Source organism: Centruroides sculpturatus, unplaced genomic scaffold (genome assembly GCF_000671375.1).
Source record: "Centruroides sculpturatus isolate CEXI.00-Female unplaced genomic scaffold, Cexi_2.0 scaffold52, whole genome shotgun sequence".
Classification (NCBI taxonomy): domain Eukaryota; kingdom Metazoa; phylum Arthropoda; class Arachnida; order Scorpiones; family Buthidae; genus Centruroides; species Centruroides sculpturatus.
The window spans coordinates 836,676-863,644 of record NW_019385745.1 but is presented as its reverse complement, the minus strand read 5'-3'; the positions used below and the strand labels follow the sequence as shown (position 1 = coordinate 863,644).

General features: G+C 33.6%; 2 long non-coding RNA genes across 5 annotated transcripts in view; one reads left to right on the top strand and one right to left on the bottom strand.

Moving 5' to 3' along the window:
- Positions 1-8,336, top strand: part of LOC111641712 — a 109,524-nt gene extending 101,188 nt beyond the window's left edge. The window contains exon 4 of the long non-coding RNA XR_002759456.1: positions 6,451-8,336. This is a non-coding gene — a long non-coding RNA (uncharacterized LOC111641712). The remainder of the gene's footprint in view (positions 1-6,450) is intronic.
- Positions 1-26,969, bottom strand: part of LOC111641711 — an 85,893-nt gene that overhangs the window by 16,693 nt on the left and 42,231 nt on the right. The window lies entirely within an intron of this gene.

The window sequence follows — 26,969 nt, the reverse complement described above, 5'->3', positions numbered from 1 at the left end:
AAAAAAATAATACTCATAAAAGAATTCAAAGAAAGTAAAATTCAATCAGATAAGCATTTATTTAGGTAATTATAGCTAATAACACAGGTTACATTCATGTCAATAAAATTAAGTGATGTAAAACAAAATTAATATTACGTAAGTAACAACAAAAAACGAAAATGTTTATTCAGAAGCTGAACTGTTTTCAGAATGAAAACTCATTGATGTCAAATCGGTATCATCAGTATTTTCATTCACGCTTTCAGTCTCCCACAAAATGTCATCTTCTGTCCCATTTAAATCATTGGAAATGCAACATTTCTTGAAACCTTTAACTATCGATTCAGGTTCGATCTTCTGCCAGGCAGTCGCAATCCATTCTCCCAAAAGAGAGACTGAGGGTTTTTTTTATTTTTCCTGAAGGTGTCAATGGATGATTGCCCAATAATAGCCAATTGTTGTATTATTTTCGAAGGTTAACTTTAAATGGTTTATTAACCACCACATCCAAGACTTGCAACTGAGAAGTCATACCACCCGGTATTATTACAAGATCGGAATTCAATGCCTCAATTTTTTCCTTAACACTTGTCGTAAGGTGGCCTTAAATTGCTCGGACGTTCAGTCGCGTTTCAACCTCTGTAGGAAAATGTCCTTGTTTATATTACATTCCATTACTTAAACCCCGAATTTAGCGCAAGTCGATTTTTTAACGGAAAGTAAATGGTCAAAAAATATCGCGTTATATTCGGGCTAATACGGTGGTAATGGATTTTATTACCAAATCTCCTCGTGGGTATAAATGTTTCTACTTTAAACATCAAATCAGCATAAATAATTTCAACTGATGAAAGTGACCTTGAACCATTCACAAAGAAGAGATTGACAGTGATTAATGATATTGATGAATGATGATAACTGCCATCAACCCTTGCAATAATTTTTTTTTATGAATCTTTTAGATTTTATTTTTTATTCCTTTAAACTTTGTATTTAATTAATAAAAGAATATTTTTTTTTGCCTTTCAATATTTTTGTTTGATTTATGTGCCTTAAAAAAATTGAAAAAATTCATAATTAATTAATAAACAACGAAATTATGTATTTTTTGCATACTTTTCAATTTACACGGTTTTACATTCAAAAAGTTACAATTTCGATTTACATGTTTTTCTCAGGAACCTATCTACCATGTAAATCGAGGGATAGGTGTACTGTTCAATTTATCCTTGGTACGTGAATGTTTATTGGTTAACTTCTAACTCTTATCTCTTGGTTTATGAGTTAAGAAAGAAGTAAGAGGATATATTTAAACTCCAAATCCCTGTAATATAATTAATCTTAACTCTTAGTTGTGAATATGAGCATTAATATGATTACATATGCATATAAATAAGCTAACGATTAATTTTTTTTCAGTAATAAAATATCAATCTTTTAAATTTTAAGTTTTCTTGAAGTATTTTGAAGTAAAACATTTTTAACTTTGAGTTCTTGAGATTTAATTTTTTTATGATTTTTACACCCAAACAAAAGATGATCTATTTAGCATCAGCTGACAAAGTTAGATTGGATTATTTTTTATTAATATTTGTTTAAGATAGAAGAATAATTGGAATTCCTTGAAGAGGTGAAATTAAATTAATGAAATTAATTTAAAGATATTTTGAAAGTTGCTAAGAACACAGCTAAGTCTGTAGAAGGTTGTAAAAAAGCAGATAATGAAGTAAAGAATCCCACTTCATTTCAATCAGTTGTAAGTCTATAATAAAATATGCAACTTAGCAAAGAATCTTTTGTTTCTTTGTCATTCCTCAAATTCTCAAAGAACTTAAACTTCACTCTGACACCGGGGATGAAATACTAAATACTGAACCTGTTACCGGTGTAATTTGCGTGAAAAAATCTTCTTTCCACAAACGTTTTCCAGCTTTCCAACTAGCTCTTCTTCAGGTAGACAAAAAATTCCGATGAAACACTTCGAAAAATGGAACGTAGATATTTAAATAAAAAAACCGAATCTAAAAATAGAATGCAGATGTTTAAACAAAAAATATGAAACTCGCATAACGAACGATCAGTAAGATGGTTATGCGCATTCGTGCGCTGATGTTGCTATTTATAGATCGTTGTTTATGAGGGCCTGCCACGCTATAGAAAGATTAATCTCATCCTTCCGATTTATACATGTGGTCCGGTGGTTAGCCTTACAGATGGATATAGCTTCCCGCCATTTTAGTTGTTCCAGGTGGGGCGTAGTGTCGATGATGTCAGCTTTGTCGAACTCCGGTTCTATATCGGGATCAGATGCAAAGGTGGTTAGAGCCGTGGTGTACCGCCCATGCCGAAGGTCTGCTTGATGCTCTTGCACTCTGGTATTTAAAGATCGCTTGGTTGAGCCGATATAGACAAGGCTCTCGTTACATCTGTTATCTTTCAGCGGGATAGAGTACACGCCAGGAAGCCTGCTATGAACCGGACTGCCTTTTCCATTTCTGAGGATGTCGTAGATTGTTGGGCATCTTCTATAGGCTATTTGTAATTGTTGTTTTCCGGCGATCTCAGCGTATATCGCTTTAACATATGGGTTAAAGGTGACTGGGAGGCGTGTACGTTCATCCTGATCGTACTGATCGTTTGTTATGCGAGTTTCATATTTTTTGTTTAAACATCTGCATTCTATTTTTAGATTCGGTTTTTTATTTAAATATCTATGTTCCATTTTTCGAAGTTTTTCGTCGGAATTTTTTGTCTACCTGAAGAAGAGCTAGTTGGAAAGCTGGAAAACGTTTGTGGAAAGAAGATTTTTTCACGCAAATTACACCGGTAACAGGTTCAGTATTTAGTATTCTCAAAGAACATGAGAACGTAAGTTAAATCAAGACGATATATGTTGATGGCATTTAATAAAGAAACAAAATGTTTATAGGAGCTATGAAAAGGATTTTGACAACTAGTGTTAAAGAAAGTAGTAGTATATAAAAACTGGGAAAGGATTAGATTGGTTGAAGACTTATGTAACTAATTACCACACATCTTACTTTTCCAGCAGCCAATTAAAAAAAAAAGGAAAAAGAAAAAAACAAACATTTTTGGTACCTTTTAAGTATCTGCTTTAGGTTATTAAGCTATAGGAATAACAAAATATTATTTGAACTGTTCTGTTTTAGAAAAACACAAAGCTATGTGATGGCATTTAAAGATTTACAATTTAATTAATATATATATATTTTTATACAATTTTTAATATATATAATAAATAGGTTCCAAAAACTCTTAAAAATTGCAAAGTTTGATATCAATTATTATTATTTATAATCTTAAATGTTCCACTCTTCCATAAATGCAGCAAGTAATCAAAATGACAAACACACTAACCTTTTGTTTCTCCTACTGTAGCAGGAGTAAAGTTAGTGTGTTCCTTATTTGATTTAATCATATGGGAGAAGGTTATAGTAAGAAATGTATGTGATGGTTAGTTGTATGCTGTTCCAGCTTTTATGTTATATATTGAAGAGTTATGTGCAAGAAAAAAATATAGTATATATATGGAGAAAATCTGAATTTATGAAAATTGCTTGGATATTATCTGACAAATAGAAAAGAGTGGAATTTTGGTGGTAATTTCTACACTAAATTTGTTTATTTATTTAATGGAAGTATTTTAATGAAAACATTAGGAAAACTTTTTATTAAATACTGTTACAAATATAAATCTAATGATAAAGACAATAATCTAGACTTGAATAAAAAGTCTATTGCAATTTAATAAAAATTGTTGTCATTATCATCAAATATAAATTTTTAAAATTATTGTTATCATACAGAACACAGAAAATAAAGCTTAATTTATCTGGAATGCTTTGAGATATAAACTCTTCTTCAATTTTCATTACATAATGTTTATTATTCCAACAGTATGAATGCATCTTAAATGCTTACATGATTTACTCTAATAATAAATTATAATAAATAATTTTGTTTAATTATCACTCTGAATTTATTAGGTTATTCAAATTGAAACCATTTCTGTATTTAAATTAACTTGATCTCATTTAGATTGAAAACAATATTAAGGGAAATATTAATAATAATCACAATAATTACCAATTAAATTTAATACAGTAATCATAAGTATATTAATTGGGTTATACAATTAATGAAATTAAACTAAATTATAATAACTGTAAAGCTCTTTTAATATCAATTAAGGTAATATGATTGCTGCTGTTATAAAATAGCTGATTCAATATTACACTTTTCCCAATACACAAAAATAATTTTGAAATTTAGCTTATAATTTATTTATTTTTCCAATTTATTTTTATATAAATTGGAAGGAGTTAATGTGAGGCATTATCCTAAGAAATTGCAAGGAGCTTTCTCACTTGTTCAAAAATTTTGTGACAATTCATCAATTCCCAATGCTGCTGTTTCTATTTTTTTTTTTTTTCATGACAGAGAAAGTGTTGTGACAATTTTAAGCAAAGTATATTTTATGGATCGATTTTTGGTAATGTTAGAATTTGATGGTTTCATATATATCTGACTTAATTTTTCCAGAACAATGGAAGACATACACTGAAAACTAATTAGACCAACAATTATTAACAATTTTTATGTTTGACAGACTTATTGGCTTATGTTTTTCTTCAAGTATTAATTTTTTGAAACACAGTTGTGAAGTTGGTATTTAATTTTCATAAATCAAGCATTTATTGTATTCTAATATAAATGTTTAGAATATTGTAAAATAAAATAATTTCTAATAAATACTTATTTTTACTAAAAAAGAAGATTGTATCGACAATGTCTGCTCTAATTGCAGCAACAATGTAAATTAGAATTTGGCAACTTAGTGCTTTCAGTTTATTCTGCAAAGGAGTCTAGAAAATGTTTAATGCCATGTCTGTAGCTGGTTATAAGTACAAGTGCAAAGAGACATTTTTAAGTCTTAACAACTGCTTGGAAACAATCTGGTAAGCATATTTATTGTATGTCCTTACCAATACATTACTTGATAAAATTTTTTTAGAATTAGCTAAACATAAGACTAGGAAAATATGTAACACCTTTCTCATAATGAAGCAACAGTGTTCAAAATGATTATTATTGTTAAATATGAAACATTTTCATACTGCATGGTCATTACAGTTACTATTTGAAATTGTGGTGATATTTTGTTTGAACATTTTTGCTCACATACAAGACCTACGTATAACTTACGAGAATAGAGTTGTGTATTCAAAATCAACAACTCCAAGTGAAAAGAAGCTTGCTGGTAAGAAAAATCTTAGGAGAGAGAGAAAAGCACTTCTTACAGAAAGATTAAGAAATTAGAGACTAGCAAGGTAATAGAAAAAAGGTTGAAAGCAATTAATCAAGCTTCTTTACAGTAACAAGCCTCAATTACCCAACCTCCAGTTCAAGTAAGAAAGCTAAACCTGTACTGAACAGTGTAAACAGAAAACATTATACAGAACCAGAATTTTCTTTGTAATGATCCAAGAACTGTGCTTAACTTTTTGGGAAGTCAAACTTTTCACCAATTAATGTGAGGCATTATCCTAAGAAAATACTATTGACAGAAGCTAAAAGGCCTTATGCTCCAGATCTAAGACAAGTATCTACAAAACAGCAAAAATTAAAATAGCATCTGTCAACTATTATTATATTCTCTAATTGAAATTACAAATGTCTCAGTCCTTTCCACAACAGCACATCTTTACTGTCACTACCAAACAACAAAAAAATAGGAAATACTTTTCTGTTAGTGTAAAATGTTAAATATTATGATATTTATTACAATTTGATAAATAAGACTTAATAATAATGCATACAGAATGATAAAAAAGTTATCTTTATCTGTAGACAATATTAGCAAGGTTGCGGCTGAAGTTTTCATTTCTAAAATGTGAACATTGAAATCTTGTAAGTGGCACTCGATATTCATATTTTAGAGATGAAAACTTTGGCTGCAACCTTGCTATTAATACACTACGAAGAAAATTTCTAAACTTCATATTTCATTTTTTGTTACATTTATTTTATAACTTCATCTACAATGAAATGTAATGGAAAAATAGGATTTTAATGTTTGAGATGATACCTTCTAAACTCCATACCAGTAAATGTTGTGCCTTCAATGACGGTTCCAGAAATATGAGGTATTTGATGGAGCAATTATACAAAGCTCTTATTTCTGGAGTGTATGCCATTATGGGCAGATTGTTCATTTTTAAAAAATTGGAGATATGCCATTATGAACTAAGACTTAAATTCATATAAAATAATATATTCATATTTTATTTGTTCTAGAACCCAACTGGTTTTGGACCTGTTAATTTAATACTTATAACTTATTTGAAAATTTATAAACTAAGATGATTCTCAAAATTTAAATTTTGAAAATGTGAATATTTTGGATGTTCATTTTATTAAAAATTAATGAAAATTCTTATTTTGTAGGACCACTAAGATTACTGGTGGACTGAAGATGACAATATTAGGTGCTGTTAATTGCTATCAGTACAATTGAACTAGTTCAAAGCAATCAAACTTTAACAAAGAAGTCACAGCTGTGTTTTGAGAGCTGATGAATATGTAGTAGTTTTTTGGACTGCTGGGACCTTTGTCTTTAGCATCCTTCTGACACAAACAAGACTTCCTTTCATATGGATTCTTGTCCTTTTGGTTGTAAGGACACTCAATTTAAATAGGGACTAAGAGGATAAAGAACGAAAGACATGACATGATAAGATACTTACAGAACTCTCCTGAATGATTGTATAACATGTGGACACTGAGTAATGTTGTAAGTAGTTTATTTATAGATATATAAACATATATACAGGATGAGTGGAAAGTAACTAGGCACCAAGAAATCATTATAATTTCTATAGTTTAATGCAAAGCTGATGAAAATTATTTTATATGTATTTTATTAAATGGAAATATGGATGCATACCTTAAAATTCAACATAGGCACTGGCACCACCCACCAACTTCCTCAAGTGATCAGGGATCATGATGTGGATGGACAGCCACTGTGAACCTGCAACCAGTTTGTGGTCATTTGCTCTGAATGGCATTTCTTGCTTGTTTATGTATGGATTGTGGCATGACATCCCTTTGTTGTATGCCACCATCTCTGCACAGCAACCACTGATCTCCACATCTCATACTGTGCAGCAATCTGCACTCATTCCTGAACAGACAAATGGTTAGCCATTTCTTTTGCAACTACACATGTGGCCTCTCTTGGAACTTCCCAGAGAGATGTAGTCCTTTTAGCTTCTGTCAGTAGGAATTATAAAATTTCATTGACTGATGTACACACGTGCACACAAATTTTATTATGATTGCATTATTACTACAAAAAGTATAGCAATTTTGCAATTTCTAGTATCTTTCTGGCCACCCTCTAGTTAGAACTCTAGATTCTCATCTTGGCTGGTGATGTCTACTTAGGCAAGAGATGGAGATACACAGGCCAAGATAAAAAGAGTGGAGTCAATGAACCAACTTTCAGATGCTTAAGAAGGATAAAGAAGAGAAAAGAGAAACCACAAAAAAGGACTTTGTGGAAAAACTCCTAACAAATGAAAGTTTATTTAAAACAAATTCAAATAATATGAATATTAGTTCTGTATTCATGTTTTTTTTTTAATTTTGTGATATGCTCTGGGAATGAAGCATTAAATGCTTTATTCTGAATAATTCATTCTAATTTTCTGAATAAATGTTATTCAGAAAATTATTTTCATTATGAAGTAATTTTGCAGTTAGTGAATTATGTATATTTTCTGTTCTATTCTTGTAGTCTCTGAAAATGTTGAAAGACCTGTTAATCTGAATACATTATTGATCGATGTAAATAATAATTATAATCAATAAAGGTAATTTTTTAAATTCATTACTTGCTTATTTAACTATTTTTATTAATGTTATTTACCAAATGCTAATATTTTTTAAGCCTTCTTGAAGTCAGCTGATTAATAGATACTACAGAGAATATTAAGACTTTACAATATATAGAAGAATGATATTTATAAAGAAAGATTTTCAGAATATAATATGGATTATCCTTTTTTTTAAGAATTGTTGATAAAGAACACATCCGAGAAAACTGAAATCATTGACCTTCTTTTTTAGAGCTACTCAACTGTTTCAAAAATTTAAGATGTTTGAGAAGTCTGTGCACACAACCAGTGCCATAACTAGGCAGGTGCAACAGGTGCACCCACACAGAGTCCTCTTGAAAGGGGAGCCAAAAATGCATGCATTTGGTTTATTATTTTCCCAAACATAATTAATTAAGAGGCCTAAATGCAAATTCTTGCACAGGGCACAGGAATGGCTACTTACGGCACTGCACACAACAAATAGAAATCTTATTCAATTACCCTCTACTCAACTGGTCACTGATTGCATTCAGCAGGATTTATATATATAATATCAATATGATGATAAATTATAAGCTTGAATGCAATTGAATAAGATCCTTATTTGTTGTGCACAGAATTTCTCAATCAGTTGAGTAACCACAAAAAAAAGGCTGATGTGGCAGTTTTAGGATATTCCTGTTGTCAACAATTTTTTAAAAATTTATATGTTTTAGAAATTTGTGTGTAATTTTCAAGTTTTTAAATTGTAAAGATATTTACAACTACAATCAAACTACTCTAATCTAACATTCATGGTACCAAAGAATTCTCTCAGATTATTGAAGTTGCCAGACTTCTGAAATGTAATTAGAGATAAATTAAATTGGTTAATATTATATTATTTAATTTAACACAAGATGGCAGCTTAACTGCCTACCTCTAGCCAAATTTCTTAATATCTTATTATTATGCTACACAAAGGCTAATTAAATTAGTAATTCAGCTGTTTGTTTGATTAGTAAAGTTTATTGGTTTATTTGTATATGGCTGGTTGCTTTTCCAATATGATGAACAATCTTCTGATGCAAATGTTTCTTCAAACTAAACTGCTTGTGACATTTGGTAATCTATTGGCAGTTACTGCAACCTGGAAATCCAACTGGCAACAATTCTGAGTCCTTTGACAATAGGATAAAAAAGGTTCTTTAGGTTTATGTTTCATAAATGGACATAGCTCTCTGTGGTCTTTCATAGAACTATGCTCAAGAGGCCTAGGAAGTTCAGATTAGAGAGGAGATATTACATGTACAGGTAACCCCCGTATAACATGGCACTTCTATAGCACGAATTCACTCTAACACGGTTCGAGAATTGGTACCATCCCCCGTATAACACGGTACTTTTATAGCACGGATTCACTCTAACACGGTTCGAGAATTGGTACCATCCCCCGTATAACACTGTACTTTTATAGCATAGATTCACTCTGACGCGGTTCGAGAAATGGGTAAAACTCTCGTACAACATGAAATGTAATAAATTTTTACATACTTAAGTACTAATAGTTCACGAAAATAATAATTTTCGTGAACTATTAGTACTTATGTTGCCAGATCGCGACGCTTCTGCTTCTGATGTTGCCGAATGTTTTTCCCTTATTCCATACTTGCTTTATTCTTCATAAGTGCTTAGCACCATATAAGGAAATTTATAAAGACCTTTTAACTAGAACAAGCAATCTAAAATTACATACACTTTTTGCAAAAGGTAAAGCATGAATCTGAAAATAATGCAGAAAAATGCTCAGAGGATAACGATAACTTGCCAAAAATAAAACGCTCTCGGTTAATAGTGTTTTTAGTGATGACAAAGAAAACATTGTTTATATTAAAATGTATCACTTAAGAAAATTTTAATAAAGATATTTATCTTAATTATGAAAATATAGTAGCATGTTTTTTAATTTTTGGAACCTAACCCTCCTTTTCGTACTAATTCTTTGTTTCGCATAACACGGCAATTTTTTGGAACGTAACTACCGTGTTATATGGGGTTACCTGTATTACACTACCATTTCATGAAATAACAGAACAATGAGTAGGAATTAAGTGATTAAATAATAAATAACATATGAACAAAATAATTTTTTGTATAACAACTAATACTCGTAAACCTTAAAAGTCCAAGATCAATAAAAATCACGCACCGGTTCCTCTTAGGGACAACAGGTTTCAAAGGAATTTGGTTTACATTGGGTACATGAAGCACTCTCTTAGTAAAAGATTACAGGAACACAAATATGACATCGATAATAGAAGACACACCACCCTATCCACCTATAACCACGGACCTTTACATATTAGCTGACCTCCAGGATGCCAAACTGACCAGACCATCTCACCGGGTTGAACACCTTCGAAACCTGGAGGCTTTGAAATTTACAAAGCTGGATTACATGCCAATTGTATTAACTCGAATGATGCCATCAATGTGTCTCACGCATGGAAGTACTGCTATGAACAAACGGGCAACACATACATCAGCAGTTAGTAACCACAACACCCCTCCCTCCTTTTTGTTTACATCAATGTTTTTGTTACCGCTATCATTCTGTTGCCATGGTAACTCATGCACATAACTGTTTTTCTACACATGCCTGGAATATTCCATATGTTTAAAATCAATCTGTATACATCCTGTTCCATATTAAAAAAAAAAAAAAACACTTCATAATTTTGTTCTTTGCATTCACAAGTTCTATTCCCACTGGTTTTACAAACCTGAAGAAGACCGGAGTACGGTCAAAAATGTTTGTTTTCTATTAAAGGTATCAATGCTGGACTTTTAAGGTTTATGAGAGTTAATTTTTTGTATTTTTAGTACAATGTCTGTAAAAAAAAATATTTTTTTTTACAGACATTGTACTAAAAATTTGTTCATGTTATTTCTTATTTACTCACTTAATTCCTACTTATTGTTCTGTTATTTCATGAAATGATAGTGTAATAGAAGAAATGGTAGTGAGACTAGTTTCATAGTGAACAATCTGGCAACACTGTGCGGTTCTTCTTGCCAGTGGTGTAAGGACAACATGCCATATAGCTTCAGTTAAGTGAAAACCTTGTCACTTTGCAAAATGTGCACTCACAGTGCACTAGTTAAAGTGATATTTTATTGTGTGTTCGGAAAATGAGGCAACATAGTTACGAACAATGTTCCTCACAAACATCATTACAGTTAATGAATGAAACATGGATCTTTAGCGTTTTGTTTCTGGATCATACTCAAAGTGAGAAGTGGCACACAGCAACCTTCCCATGGCTGAAGAAAGCAAGAATGAGCAAATCAAAGATCAAACTCATGCTCATGTGCTTCTTTGACATCAATGGAATTGCTCATAAAGAATTTGTGCCTCAAGGACAGACTGTCCTTGATGCACAAATTTTTTCTGTGAGGTTCTTGAAAGGCTATGAAAATGTGTTGCTCACGTGAGGCCAAACATCAAAGAGACCTGGATGCTGCATCATGATAATGATTCTTGTCACACGGCACTTTCAATTACAGAGTTTTTGACATGGAAAAATATTCCTGTTGTTCCTCAGCCCCATATTCGCCTGACATGAGTCTGTGCAATTACTTTCTCTTCCCCAGACTGAAACAAACACCTCAAAGGGTATCATTTTGGCATGACAAAAAACATAAAACAGGCTGTAACCAACCAGTTGAAGGCCATTCCACTTTCTGCATTCCAGCACTACTATGAACAGTGGAAGCAACATCTCAGGCATTGTGTCAGTTCCCAAGAAGACTATTTTGGAGGAGGCAGAGTTGATTTGTCAATTAATTATGAATACAGATATTTACAGAAAAAGTTTTATTACTTTAATATATACATGGTCTGTAAATAATATTGAAACTTAAGATAAATTAACAAATATACATTTTTTTGAAATTTTAAAAAAGTTATATTTTTTTTTATTACTTCCTTTATAAGTAATAAATTTGTTAGAAATTACTGCACTTTTTTTATGTTTAGTGAAATGTATATACAGTAAAAGCTTGATATAACAGACCATGTTAGAATGGATCTCAATTACACTGGTTTTCAACTTCAAGGAAAGTGTCACTGCATCAAAATTGTATACATGAAAAAAATAACTGTAAAATTAAAGTGTTTGCTAAACAATGAATAAAAAAGGGAGAGGGATGACCCTTTCCATCTCATATTTACTTTTACCAAGTTCAGTCAACATCGTCAACAACTAAGAGACCTGACAACCCAAAAAGGGCACAACTGGCCCTGCCACCACAGCGCATTCCTCGAGGACAAGGACATATACACCAAATTCGTCAAATTCATGAACAACCTAAAGTTAGCAGACTATCATCTCCCAACTGCTACCCAAGACAATACACCAGCTAACTCACAGAATAGGTATGACCAGATTCAATAACTCCAGGACTTAACTCTTTCATTCTGTTCTTTGTTCTTTTGACAACAAAGAACCACATTCTTCTAGGACTTATTCGGATACCTCCATAAGGGTGCTATTCCTTCCTCATAACACTTTTCAGCACCCATCCTATGCCTTCAATTGTAATGTAAGACCAACCACGGTGCCAGTTATCATTCAGGTGTATCATCTACTAGTCCTTATGTACAGGCATTATAAATTGCAATTATGTAATTCTATGTTTTAATAAACGAATCCCAGCAGGCACCCTTCCTTCTCTTCTCCCTTCTATTACCATTCCCTGATCCCCCCTCCCTCTCCTCCTATCCTTATCCAACCTCCTGACACCTCCTTCCCTTCTTTCAGGAGTATACCTCTGAGAAGGTCTCACCCCCTTTTACTAACTGTACTTTTCTTAATTTAAAATTTTATCATATTATGCAGTCACTGTATAGTGGATAGTATAATATTTTACCCTTTACCTTTTTGGTAGAACTTTTGTGTTTAAGAAAAGCCTGTTGTAGTTTTTCTCTTGCTTTCCAAATATCTGAAATTGTCTGCTTACTCTGAGACATTTCTTTACCAAATAAAGACAAATTTTTGGGATGTACGAGGCATGTTCAGAAAGTAAGTGTACTATGACAGTAATGGGCTGTGATTTTTTGTTTTTTGAGGGTTAGCAACACTAAGTGGTAGAGAGAGATCTCCTGACGGAGCGAGCATCGTAGGAACATTGTAGTATGTAAACTCACATTGTAGTGTCCAGTTGCGTGAAAGACGTTGGTAAGAAATCTCGCCACGTGCAAGCCATGTGCTGTGATTCGCTTCCTACTTGCGGAAAGAATAACACCTACCGAAATTTTTTCGCAAATCAAAATGGTTTACAGCGAAGGTGTTATGAACAGAACGATTGTGTTTCAGTGGTGTAGAAAGTTTAGTGGAGGTAGAACAAATGTTCATGACAAACAGAGGAGTGGAAGACCTTCCATTTTGACTGATAAGTTGGTGCAAAAAATCAAGGAAACTGTTCGTGAAGACCTGCCGATTGACAGTGAATGAAATTTCTGCAATGTATCCATAACTCTCCAGAACTCTCTTATACGAGACACTCACAGAACGCCCATCCTCACACAGCCTTAGCCACCAAGGCGCTCATGGACTCATTTGGTTGGAATGTTTTGAATCATCTCTGTATTCCGCATGACTTGGCGCCTTCAGATTATAATCTTTTCACCTCCCTGAAGGCACACATGGGTGGAATTAAATTTTCAACTGACAAGCAGGTGCAGAAAGAGGTTCTGAAGTGGGGGAAGGAGCTGGCGGGAGAGTTCTTTGAGCCGTGGCATAAAGAAGCTTGTGCCATGGTTCATCACATGCATTCAACAGAATGGCAATTATGTGGAAAAATAGTCAACAAATGTATCAACAATACCCTGTAATTTTTTTCAAATACACTTTTTCTAATAAAATATAAAAATCTAGTACACTTACTTTCTGAACATGCCTCTTATCAATAATTTGAAAAAGTTGTAGATCTATAAGTTCCATTTGTCTTTTCTTAATCTTGAGAAGGGAATTAGATAGATGAAAGATGAGACCAGATATGAAAACCTTAAAGGCAGGAGGCCCAATTAACTATATAAGAACTTCCAATGCAAACTAGAAGTAATGTTATTCAATTCAAAAACTTTTTCTTGAAAGCAGTTAATAGATGATGACTGACATGGCTATTGTTAAAGGAAAAGTATGATGTACATGGGCAAGTCACTACTAATTTGAGGTGGTGAGAATATATTTAAAATTAAATAAATTAAGAATTGTAGCCTGGCATTGTGATGCTGTCACAATAAATAATTGCTTGTCTCTTCAATCTGGATGAATTATATCTATTTTTGTAAGTTTCACAAAAACTTTTTACACATTTTCTAGCAGTTTCTTGAGAGAACAAACATTTTTGGCCATATTTCATGGCCTTCTTCAGGTTCTATAGCATTGTCAGTTAACAAAATTCGAAAGGTGTTAGGAAGTTTTCTATAAACAATAACATATTTCCTATGACGTCATTGTTTTAAACAGGAGATTAAAAGACATACAAAATTTTAAAAATTAACGAAATAGATGTGTGAATGGATATCAAAATAAATGACTATTGCTACAAGAATAAAATAAGAAGATTAAATAACTAGATAAATTGAGAGAAATGTTAACAAGTTCATGATGAATTCAATGAAAGGATGGATTAGTCTATTTCATTTTATTTGTTCTCTCAAGAAACTGCTAGAAAATGTGTAAAAAGGTTTTTGTGAAACTTATTTAAAGAAGTTATAGCTTTCTGTGCATGGAATCTATTTTTGTGTTAAATCTGAAGCTTTTCATTTTCTTTTATGATCCATGGCTTTGCTTTACACAATAAATCTGACTTGTTGTTCATAATAAAAACAAAACCAAAACTGAAGAAAACTAGTCATTCAGAAAACTAAAACATAATGTGAAAATCTACACTGAAAATGGAATTTTATATTATTTTGTATTATTTACTTTATTTGCAAAAAATCAAAACAAAGACAAATGACAAAATAAATATAACAATGACTGTAACAAAATAAATCAGCAACTAAAAAGTCCATAATAATAAAAGGACAGTGGTCTTAATATGTCACACTTTTTCTGTTGTATGTTGTATAGTTCTGTATACAATGATACCTCAGTTTTCGTCGATAATCCATGTGAAAACAATCAGCAAAATCCGAAACCAACAAAAATCCGAGACAATTATTTCCATATGAATCAATGTAAATCCAATTAATTCATTCTAGACACTCCGAAATACATACTAAAAACACATTTTATAGAGAATAAATATAGTATTTTCTTAGCACAATGTTGCTGTTTAGAACATATCATATAGGAACACTTTCAGAGGAAAAAGGTTGTTTTATTGGTGTGAACGGATATGCATTTTGGGCTTAATACAGGGGTGGCCAACAGTTTTTGCCCTGGGCTGAATTGGAAAGAAAACTTTTTCCACGGGCCGAACTAGAGGCTGCCCTAGGAAGATTTTGAGGTGGTGCGAGATCTCATTGCGGTGTCACCCCGTAGAGACTGAATTGTAGATAGAGATTACAGATACATCATTTTTCACATTATCATGCTTTATCAACACTCTACACTGTACTTACGAGATTTGTAATGGAGGGTTAACTCTAAACGCACAGTGGGTTGTTGACCCTTTTTTTTTTTTTTGTTTTAGGCGTGTCAGAATTTTTCATCGAGCTATTAGGACTTGAGTAGCTAATATTGGAAGATTGATTGCGGTACACATAAATTCATTAGATGGGCCGGATCTAGCCTGCGGGTCGCATGTTGGCCATGTCTAGCTTAATACTCCCTCTTCAGTCCTGAGATAGTGACAGTTAAACCAACATGACTGGTAAGAAGATATACACATAGTTGAAAAAGGAAAAAGGAGCTAAAAGTTCTTTTGGCTCCACATATATACACACATTAGGATAGTATAACATGTGCTGTAGGGTGTGAAATAATTCTGATGAGATGTACAGAGAACATAGACAAGATATGAGAAGTGTAAAGGAAGTCAGTAAACCTTGTAACTTTCAGTGTATGTTACAAAGATTACTCACTGCCTTTTCACCTCTCATATCTTGTCTATGTTCTCTGTACATCTCATCAGAATTATTTCACACCCTACAGCACATGTTATACTATCCTAATGTGTGTATATATGTGGAGCCAAAAGAACTTTTAGCTCCTTTTTCCTTTTTCAACTATGTGTATATCTTCTTACCAGTCATGTTGGTTTAACTGTCACTATCTCAGGACTGAAGAGGGAGTATTAAGCTAGACATGGCCAACATGCGACCCGCAGGCTAGATCCGGCCCATCTAATGAATTTATGTGTACCGCAATCAATCTTCCAATATTAGCTACTCAAGTCCTAATAGCTCGATGAAAAATTCTGACACGCCTAAAACAAAAAAAAAAAAAAGGGTCAACAACCCACTGTGCGTTTAGAGTTAACCCTCCATTACAAATCTCGTAAGTACAGTGTAGAGTGTTGATAAAGCATGATAATGTGAAAAATGATGTATCTGTAATCTCTATCTACAATTCAGTCTCTACGGGGTGACACCGCAATGAGATCTCGCACCACCTCAAAATCTTCCTAGGGCAGCCTCTAGTTCGGCCCGTGGAAAAAGTTTTCTTTCCAATTCAGCCCAGGGCAAAAACTGTTGGCCACCCCTGTATTAAGCCCAAAATGCATATCCGTTCACACCAATAAAACAACCTTTTTCCTCTGAAAGTGTTCCTATATGATATGTTCTAAACAGCAACATTGTGCTAAGAAAATACTATATTTATTCTCTATAAAATGTGTTTTTAGTATGTATTTCGGAGTGTCTAGAATGAATTAATTGGATTTACATTGATTCATATGGAAATAATTGTCTCGGATTTTTGTTGGTTTCGGATTTTGCTGATTGTTTTCACATGGATTATCGACGAAAACTGAGGTATCATTGTATACAGAACTATACAACATACAACAGAAAAAGTGTGACATATTAAGACCACTGTCCTTTTATTATTATGGACTTTTTAGTTGCTGATTTATTTTGTTACAGTCATTGTTATATTTATTTTGTCATTTGTCTTTGTTTTGATTTTTTGCAAATAAAGTAAATAATACAAAATAATATAAAATTCCATTTTCAGTGTAGATTTTCACATTATGTTTTAGTTTTCTGAATGACTAGTTTTCTTCAGTTTTGGTTTTGTTTTTATTATGAACAACAAGTCAGATTTATTGTGTAAAGCAAAGCCATGGATCATAAAAGAAAATGAAAAGCTTCAGATTTAACACAAAAATAGATTCCATGCACAGAAAGCTATAACTTCTTTAAATAAGTTTCACAAAAACCTTTACACATTTTCTAGCAGTTTCTTGAGAGAACAAATAAAATGAAATAGACCAATCCATCCTTTCATTGAATTCATCATGAACTTGTTAACATTTCTCTCAATTTATCTAGTTATTTAATCTTCTTATTTTATTCTTGTAGCAATAGTCATTTATTTTGATATCCATTCACACATCTATTTCGTTAATTTTTAAAATTTTGTATGTCTTTTAATCTCCTGTTTAAAACAATGACGTCATAGGAAATATGTTATTGTTTATAGAAAACTTCCTAACACCTTTCGAATTTTGTTAACTAACAATGCTATAGAACCTGAAGAAGGCCATGAAATATGGCCAAAAATGTTTGTTCTCTCAAGAAACTGCTAGAAAATGTGTAAAAAGTTTNAGACAACAATGGTGGAAAATATGAGCGCAAGTTTCAAAGTTCCATCAACATTTTGCAGCCAGAATAACTAATGGTGTCAAGTAGATTCTTCAAGGCGGATCTTTCTCGTGACTCGAAAAGGAATCGTTTTTCGCTTAGAAACAGACGAGGGAGCCAATCAGAAAACAAATTAGAGAACGGAGATTGATATAATCCCCGATCTTCAAGGACAGAGAGACTTCTTCCGTAAACTGTGCTACTGAGTACTTACACTCCAAAAAGTCCGGAGCGAAAACTCTCTGTGTGTGTCGACGCACAGAAACGCAGAGTCCGCACAAGTGTCCATCGAAAGAGCCGTGCCGCCGACACCTCCCGACAAGTCTCCTTACCCGCCACAGCCCCGAGGCCCATCTCCGAGTGACGAGAGACAAACATCCACGACGTCCAAACAGTCGACTGTATCTAGATAATTCTAGTTCCTAGGTGTAAGTTTAATTTTATGTATAAAATAAACGGGTTTTTGTTAGATTCTTGTCATCTGTGTCTCCTTCACCACACCCACACGTGTTCGACCCTTGATCATTCTGACGCGGGATTAACGATCCCCCCCGGAAGTCGGCGAACTTTCACTGGTGTCCGAGAGTGGAATAAAAAGTTTCCAATCTCCACCAGGTCAGCGAACTTACATTTTATGCCAGGTGGAATTTATGCCATTTCCATCTGTTTGTCCAATATACCAAACCATACCTACATTTATTTTGCAACATTCTGGATTTTTTCATTCTAAATGTAATTTCATTTTATATCTTTTTTCCAAAGCTTTCAAAATGCAATGTACCATAATCCTGCAGAATATGATCACCATCAACTTCAGATGTAGACAAATTCCAAAAAAGAAGGAATAATACAAATAATTCACCATTTATCACACCAGAATTACTAAAAAATTTTATACACCTGAACCATTTACGGTGTGATCATGCAAAAGATCAGTAAACAAACGTTTACCGATCGAACGGTAAAATCCGTTCGATCATGTCAGTTTTTGACGACATGAACGGATTTCTACTTCTAATGGATATCGAACGTCCTTATAGAAACTGATTGGAACCTGAAGCAGAGCCCAGAAGGGGTTCGAAAACGTTTGTTTACCGATCTTTTGCATGATCACACCGTAAATGGTTCAGGTGTGTAAAATTTTTTAGAAGGAATAATAATTCTCCACAAACTGTCCCATCAATACAAATTCTCAAACCAAAATTTGACTTGCATAAATATTAGCATGTAATATTAAACATTGTATGGTATATTCTCAAAAAATAGTTATTCTGACTTTATGAAAAAAAATATTTTAAAATGTTTAACAAAGTAATCATAAAGCTTTCATTTGTGAAATTTAGTTTTTTATCTGGTCAATCATTTAAACTTGTCTAAGTTATTTTATTAAGTGACACAACAGTGTTTGACGGATACATGAGAGTGGAAAGCAACATGCAATGAACTAAGCAGGAGTATAACCCACAAGTACCATTTTATTTTATAGGATTAAATGGATAATGATTTAAATTATGTTATTAATAATTACAAAGTTTACAGAAACACCTATTTAAGTCTAAAGAGCTATAAGGGGCATTCAATTAAAAACAAAATATCAGGCTAGTTGACACTTATACCCCATGTTGGATACCATTTCCATTAGGAATGCACTTCACCATTCATTAAACCAATAAACATGGACATCTTGGATGCCATCTATGTTGGATTTATAGTAATGTCAGTTATTGTCCAAAATGTTGTGATTGCAACAAAGGTGGATATCAATAACAATTCTGTTCATATGGTCTTCAAGCAGTTTCAGTACCACAAAAGCCACGATCAGTGGATGCCTAATTCATATCACTGATGAACAAAATCCATGCAGATTACTATCTTTGTAGCATAAGTTAAGATACATTTCTTCACTGAATGTACAGCACTTCTTTCATATTGTTGGGACAAATATTGTTTTCTGGCTAAAAGTAAAGATACCAAGTGTGAAAGTCTTGGATAGCAATATCATAGATTTCTGCCAGTTAAGAAATGAGACCATTCAGACCAATTCTGAGAAAGTTATGCAAACTTTCTGTTCTGATGAAAAGGATCACTCCTCATCAAGTTTCTTGAAAAAAGCCATACATAAAAATTTCTGAAACTGATAAGTACCTGAATCAGTGGTGTAGCGTGGGTGTCAGCTGCCCGGGGCAGAGGAAATTTCGCCGCCCCCTTATTTAGGTATCTCAATTTAAAAGACTAAAATTCAGTTTCGTCACAGAATAAGTAATGAAAAATTCCGTGCTAGTGTTACCACCTTTTTAAAATCACCAACCCTGACGGCAGGTGAGGTTTGTTCGAACAGAAGTTCCTGACGCATGTGTATGTCATTTTGCAATGCGAAGAATAATGTGCAGCGCATGTCAGTTCTAAATCAGTTACAGTTAGCGACTAGGGAGACTTGGGTAGAAGTAACGTAAGTAATCTAGATGACTTTGCCCTGTTGGATATTGGAGGTGTATATGAGCACGAATGAATCGTACAAGCAAAAAAAAAAAAAGGGTCGACAGGTTGCGCACAATATCCCCAAACGGCGAGTCGGATGGTAACACTATTCAGTGCTCATTTCAATCAGTCCAAATCGTAGACAGACGAAAATATGAAATAAAATGGTTCAAATTCTTACAAGATATTATTACTATTTATTGTCAAATTTTTCCACCCCCTAAAACGTAATTTTGCCGCCCCCTACGCTACGCTACTGACCTGAATGAATAAGCACATCTTGAATAACTCCAGCAATAAATTTTAATGGACCCAAAGTGTTTTATACCTAGTCATATACGTCTTCATCAGTTGGAATAACACAAAAATTTTAATGAAAAAGAATGCTTTTTTGTTTTTTTTTATTTAAATTTTGTGTTGTTCTAACTGATGAAGACCTATATGACTAGATTGAATATGCTTTTAGTTCATTAAAGTTTATTGCTGGAGTTATTTCAAGGTGTGCTTATACAAACATCTCAAAACCTGATATACACTCATTGCCATAAAATTAGGAGGAGTTATTGGAATCCAGCAAAATTTTACATGTATGAGTATAATGGTGATATAAGTAAGAAATTATAAAATGAAGCAAAATGATAATTTATTTAAGGAAAAACTACAATTGAAAGTAAGTTCTAGTACCCTGTTGGCCAACTCTAGCATGAATACACAATGTGATACGGATGGGAATGGAGGCATACAGGTGCTGTATGGTGTCCTGCAGCATCTCAGTTCACAGTTGCTGTAAGCAGTTCTCTAGTTTGGACAAATTCCTAGGCTATCCAGTGATCCCAGTCATGCTTGATTGGTGACAAATTAAGACTAGGCAGGCCAGGGAAGTGTGACAATGTGACAAAAGCAGTCCTGTGACATTTGCTCTGTGTGGTCAAGCATTGCCCTGTTAGAAAATGGCTCTTAGAAGCCCTGCCGTGATAGGCAACACATGTGGCTGAAGGAAGTCATTAACATACTGCTGGATGAGCTGCCATGATCCCTTTAATCACTATTAGAGATGACCAGCTTTTGTATGTGATGGCACCCCACACATCAAACCAGCTCTGGAAGTACACTCCCATCTAAAATGTAGGCAAGATTGAGACATTCACCAAGGGACCTCCAGACACAAACATAGCCATTGTCAGTGCCTAAACTAAATCTGCATTTATTGCTGTAGACAACCTGCTTCCATTCCATTATGGTCCAATCCCAGGTTTGGAATGGTGTTGGGAGCAACACCATTCCAAATGGAGTTGATGGTGGGTGGCTGTCAATGGCAGTACCTGTAGTGACTGCTGCAATACCAAATGTTCCTCACTCAGACACCTTGAAATGGTGTGGACTGACATAGGGGCCTGTAATGATGGTGCCACCTGTGTCTGGATGGCAGACAATGATATGGCCTTGCGTGCATGCTTGTTGACGAATTAGGCAGTCTGCTGAGGATGTCCTGAGCCTAGGTGCCATGTGTCTCTCTTCCACTGGTCCCAACACCACCTCACAGTGTTGTCAGAATAGTCTAGGTGGCAGGCTATTCGGCAAGATGACCATCCTGCTTCTCTCATCATGATGATCCTTTACCTCTCAAACTTGTTTAGTTGTTCATATAATCTTCAATTGTGACATAAAAGCAATTTCTAGTGATACAGTATCTCACTGCAAACTGGTGAACTAAAGACAGGATGCCTTTGCATGCTTTTTTTTATAGGCCAAGAGGGATACACTTTAATACCCTCTGCTAGTATTATACAATGAATCATCACACTATAACTCTAATCATTTCCATATCTGCTTGAAACTTATCTGCATGTGAAGTTTTGCAATGATATGACAACTCTTTGATGTGCAAATTTTTATGGCAATAAGTGTATTTGTAATAATTAAGGATGCACTGATAAGCAAAATGGCCGATTACTGATTAATTGGTCATGCATTATCGGCCGATTAGTGTTAATAATTTATTGCGTTAATGCTAATTATATTATGATTATCATCGCATTAAATTATATATTCTTGATAAAAATAATTTTATACCAACTTGTTATAAAAATAATTTTCCACATGAAGCTATTTTTTCTTTTTCAGATTCATGTATTAAATTAAAATGATAAATTATTATTTTGATAAACTTTTTAATTTTAATTAATATCCAAATTCAAACCCCTCATGGCTTCCAGTATGCTTGGAAATTTTTTAAGAAAGATAAAAACGAGAAGTTTTCCAAGTGCAATTTATGCCAGTCTTTTATTTCGAGAGATGGAAAAAATGCTAAAACTTTCGCCACCAAAAACATGATAAATCATCTGGAAAAATGTCTTCATGAAAATTTTAAAAATAAACTTAAAAGATGAAAAGAGAAAGTTCCGAAACGAAAGAAGCNAGTATTGCTTGGAAATTTTTTAAGAAAGATAAAAACGAGTTTTCAAAGTGCAATTTATGCCAGTCTTTTATTTCGAGAGATGGAAAAAATGCTAAAACTTTCGCCCCAAAAACATCATAAATTATCTGGAAAAATGTCATCATGAAAATTTTTAAAAATAAACTTAAAAGATGAAAAGAGAAAGTTCTGAAACGAAAGAAGCTGGATGTCCATCGGTAACAACGGAAACTCATATCCAAAGACAAGCTACTTTAACTCAATTAATAAAGAAGAAAAATTGTGGAATATCAACGATCCAAAGAAGTTCATTATTTGATGGAATAAATGATAAGTGTAGATATACAGCCATACTTTGTTGTATCAGATTTAGGATTTCAAAGATTACTAAAAAATTCGTTCCTAATTACAATATTCCCAGCAGAAAATATATATCTGAAAATAACATCCGTGATATATTTCAAAAATTCAAACTGAGCCCTTGCATTGCACATCTTAAGTGCTAGTCTCCTATAGATATTGGCTGACGTGGCCATCATAAAACATATAACAAATAAATACTGAAAATAGAATAAGTTGAAAAATAAACTACACCGATATAAATCCAGCAAAATTTAATAAAATAAAAACATTTTCAATTGTTTTTCAACGATCATTCTCAGTTACTAAAAATAGAATATTAAATATAGAATATAAAATGTGTTCGAAATAAATATAAAAATTAAAAATTAAACATTAAATTAAAATAACTTAGATGCAAGACGTTTTCACCTTACCTTGAAGAAGGTTACTACGCACCTATGGTTACTACACAATAATGTGATAGTCACAAGGGCAAATCGAAAGGGGTGGTACTACTAAAACACTCTACTTACAATGAGAAGCTAAAAGAATATATTACAAGCACAGAGTGTCAATCTTGGATACTTTACAACATAGAGTTAAGAGATTCACTTCCACCACTTTAACACGGCATTTGCATATGCAGAATTCCACGATCCTCGCTCCAAGAACACCTAGGTTATTTGCATTTGTGAAGACGCATAAACTGGGTAACCAGCTACGTCCGATCATTGAGAAATGTGGCTCCCCAACATTCTTGATCGAAAAGCAGTTAGTGAACTTCTTCCGTGCTAGAGATCACCTACATCCGTTTTCTATTTCCAACTCACTACAGCTTGTGGAGAGTCTCAGAGACATTTCTCTTACAGACAAGGAATGTATGACTGTGTTGGACTACAAATCCTTGTATCCTTCGATAAAATTACCTCCTTGTTTTTGTGCTGTAAGGGATTTTTTATTTACCAATATAGAAAATGCACCATCTTATCATGCTCATATCCTGGAATTAGCACATTTGATTTGTTATACATCGTTCTTTGAGTTTGAAGGAAATGTCTTCTTACAAGGAAAAGGTGTACCTATGGTTAGTCCTACATCTGCAATCCCTTGTGAATTGGTTTTGCGTCAACTTGAAAATGCCGTCCTACCCGAATTTCAACAACAAATCGTTTTGTATGCTAGATACGTTGATGACATTTTCATACTTTGGCGTGAAAAACCTAACCTGCAATATTTTTTAAACAAGATCAATGATAATCCTTACTGTTTAACATTACAGCTTGACCAGAAGAGGGACTCCAATGTTAACTTCCTGGACATTTCCATTATCTGCAAACAAGGGGAGATCTGGACCAATATCTACCATAAACCCTGCTTTCAACCCATTGTCATCCCACGCCAATCAGTCAATACCAAGCATATCAAGTTGGCAGTTTTCAGAGCATGGATTAAACATGCTTATACACATTGTACAAGTTTTTACAACACGATAAGAGAGCTAGAGTACATTCTTAAGATAGCCCAACTACACGGATATTCAAAGGAAGAGATAGAGGGTCTTATTTCATCCTTCCAATCCATTGCACGTCATTCTTCCAGGGTTGACCGTAATAAACAAATAGTGCTTAATTACATCCCATTTTTGAACAAGATACATAGATCTACTGCCAGGTTTAATAACTTTCACATTGTATACCGACGTAATCCCACTATTTTCAAACTTTTAAGAAATGATAAAAAGAAAGAGGATTGGAATTCAACAATGGGTATATGTTCGGTGTCTTTACACGACCAACGTTTCGATTCCAGGCTGGTGTAAATGGGTGCGATGATGCACAATTTGAAACAAAGGCTCAAGGAACACAAATATACAATCAATAGGAAGTTAATAACACTGCATTAACATCCTATGCAAGGCAACAGGATATTAACATGCAATGGGATCAAGTGGCAATTATAAAAATGACAACTAATACGATCAAACATCTGGAGAGATTGGAAATCTATAAGGCACACATGAGAACCGGTTGTATAAACCATAGAGATGTGGACTCATTGTCTACTGCGTGGAGGTCCTTTTACAATTATTAATTTTTCGCTATTTATTTTGTTTGTTAATTTTTCTTTAGTTTGTCTGCTAGGACGTTTTCCGTCAATTTTTATTTTTNAAAGATTACTCACTGCCTTTTCACCTCTCATATCTTGTCTATGTTCTCTGTACATCTCATCAGAATTATTTCACACCCTACAGCACATGTTATACTATCCTAATGTGTGTATATATGTGGAGCCAAAAGAACTTTTAGCTCCTTTTTCCTTTTTCAACTACGTGTATATCTTCTTACGAGTCATGTTGGTTTAATTGTCACTATCTCAGGACTGAAGAGGGACGTTAAGCCCGAAATGCATATCCATTCACTCCAATAGAACAACCTTTTTCCTCTGAAAGTGTTCCTATGTGATACATTCTCAACGGCAACATTGTGTTAAGAAAATACATATAATAGAGAACAAGAAGCAACCAAGATTTAATAAATATAGTGTTTAATACTAAAAACAATAAGAATTTAATATAAAATGAATATAAAACACTAATGTAATGAATAAATGAACATTTAACATGGCATTTGAAGGGCTGCTGGTTCTGGAAACTTTCTTTGGTCTCATGATGGAGCTAAAAGGAAAGGAAAGCAATGGAATTGTTTGGCTCTTTTTAAACTCTTTCCTCCTTGTGGGCACTAAGAGGGCCTCTTTCAGCAAGCCCATTATGGGTTTGGCCAGGCCCACAATGGAGCGGCTGGATGGTGAGGGACAGGGCCCGACATAATCTGGATGGACCACCATCTGAAAAATTCTTGGGAATTTTTTGACCTGTCTGGATTTGATCCCAGGTTGCCCAGAGCAGTTGGCTGTCACCTTAACCATTCAGCCTTCTGGCTGTCATAGAAGCTAGACGCATAGGCTAATGCTCACACGACAAGAAACACCACACTGAGCAGGAAAACGCATGGCTCATCCTTTGAAGAGCAACCAACTGGGAAACTTCTCAGCACAAACATTGCTGCCTGTCCAAACACAGCATGTCAGATTAGTTTAAGTCACAAAGGAGGTGTTCAGTGTTGTGTAAGATGTTTTTTGGGTATACAGTATTAATAAATGGGTGTTAATTTTTAAATGGAGTTAGTGTCTCTGTGTCTAATGCCACCACCCACATACACTGTTCACGCCTTCTCGCCATCCTGAATGACACCACCTTCAAAAAGGGAGTGTCACTCTCAACTCTAGGAATTATCGAGTCTGTGATAAAACATCACAGACCCGATAATTTAGGTATACATTGGCTATTTTTTTACCAATAATTGTTAGTAGTTTATGAAACACTTGCCATTTGAAATGATATTCTCCATATGAATTCAGCAATAAACTAATTTAGTTGTTTTCTGATGTATAGTACCTCTTGAATATTATAAGTTTTTTTATACTTTTGTGAAGCCCCAAAAATGAGTTGAAATTAAATAATTATTATTAGAAATTTATTAAGACAAAACTAGAAAAAAAAATCGTCTATTGTTAAAAACCGATCAAAGATCGAATTAGTTGTGTTAGTCATATGAAACCGCGACGAGAGAAAAAAACTTTATTGATGTAAACCGAATGTAATATTTTTAAATGATTAATTAATAATTGTAAGCAAACGATCTCCAGTAGAGATGGACCTTTGAAAAGTCGTTCATATGCATATAATTAGAACATAGAAATTTGGAAAAGAGGAAAGATTAATGACGAAAAAGGACATCGCGTCGTGTCGTTAAATTTCAAGAAACGTCACAGACTAGACAACAATGGTGGAAAATATGAGCGCAAGTTTCAAAGTTCCATCAACATTTTGCAGCCAGAATAACGGATGGTGTCAAGTAGATTCTTCAAGGCGGATCTTTCTCGTGACTCGAAAAGGAATCGTTTTTCGCTTAGAAACAGACGAGGGAGCCAATCAGAAAACAAATTAGAGAACGGAGATTGATATAATCCCCGATCTTCAAGGACAGAG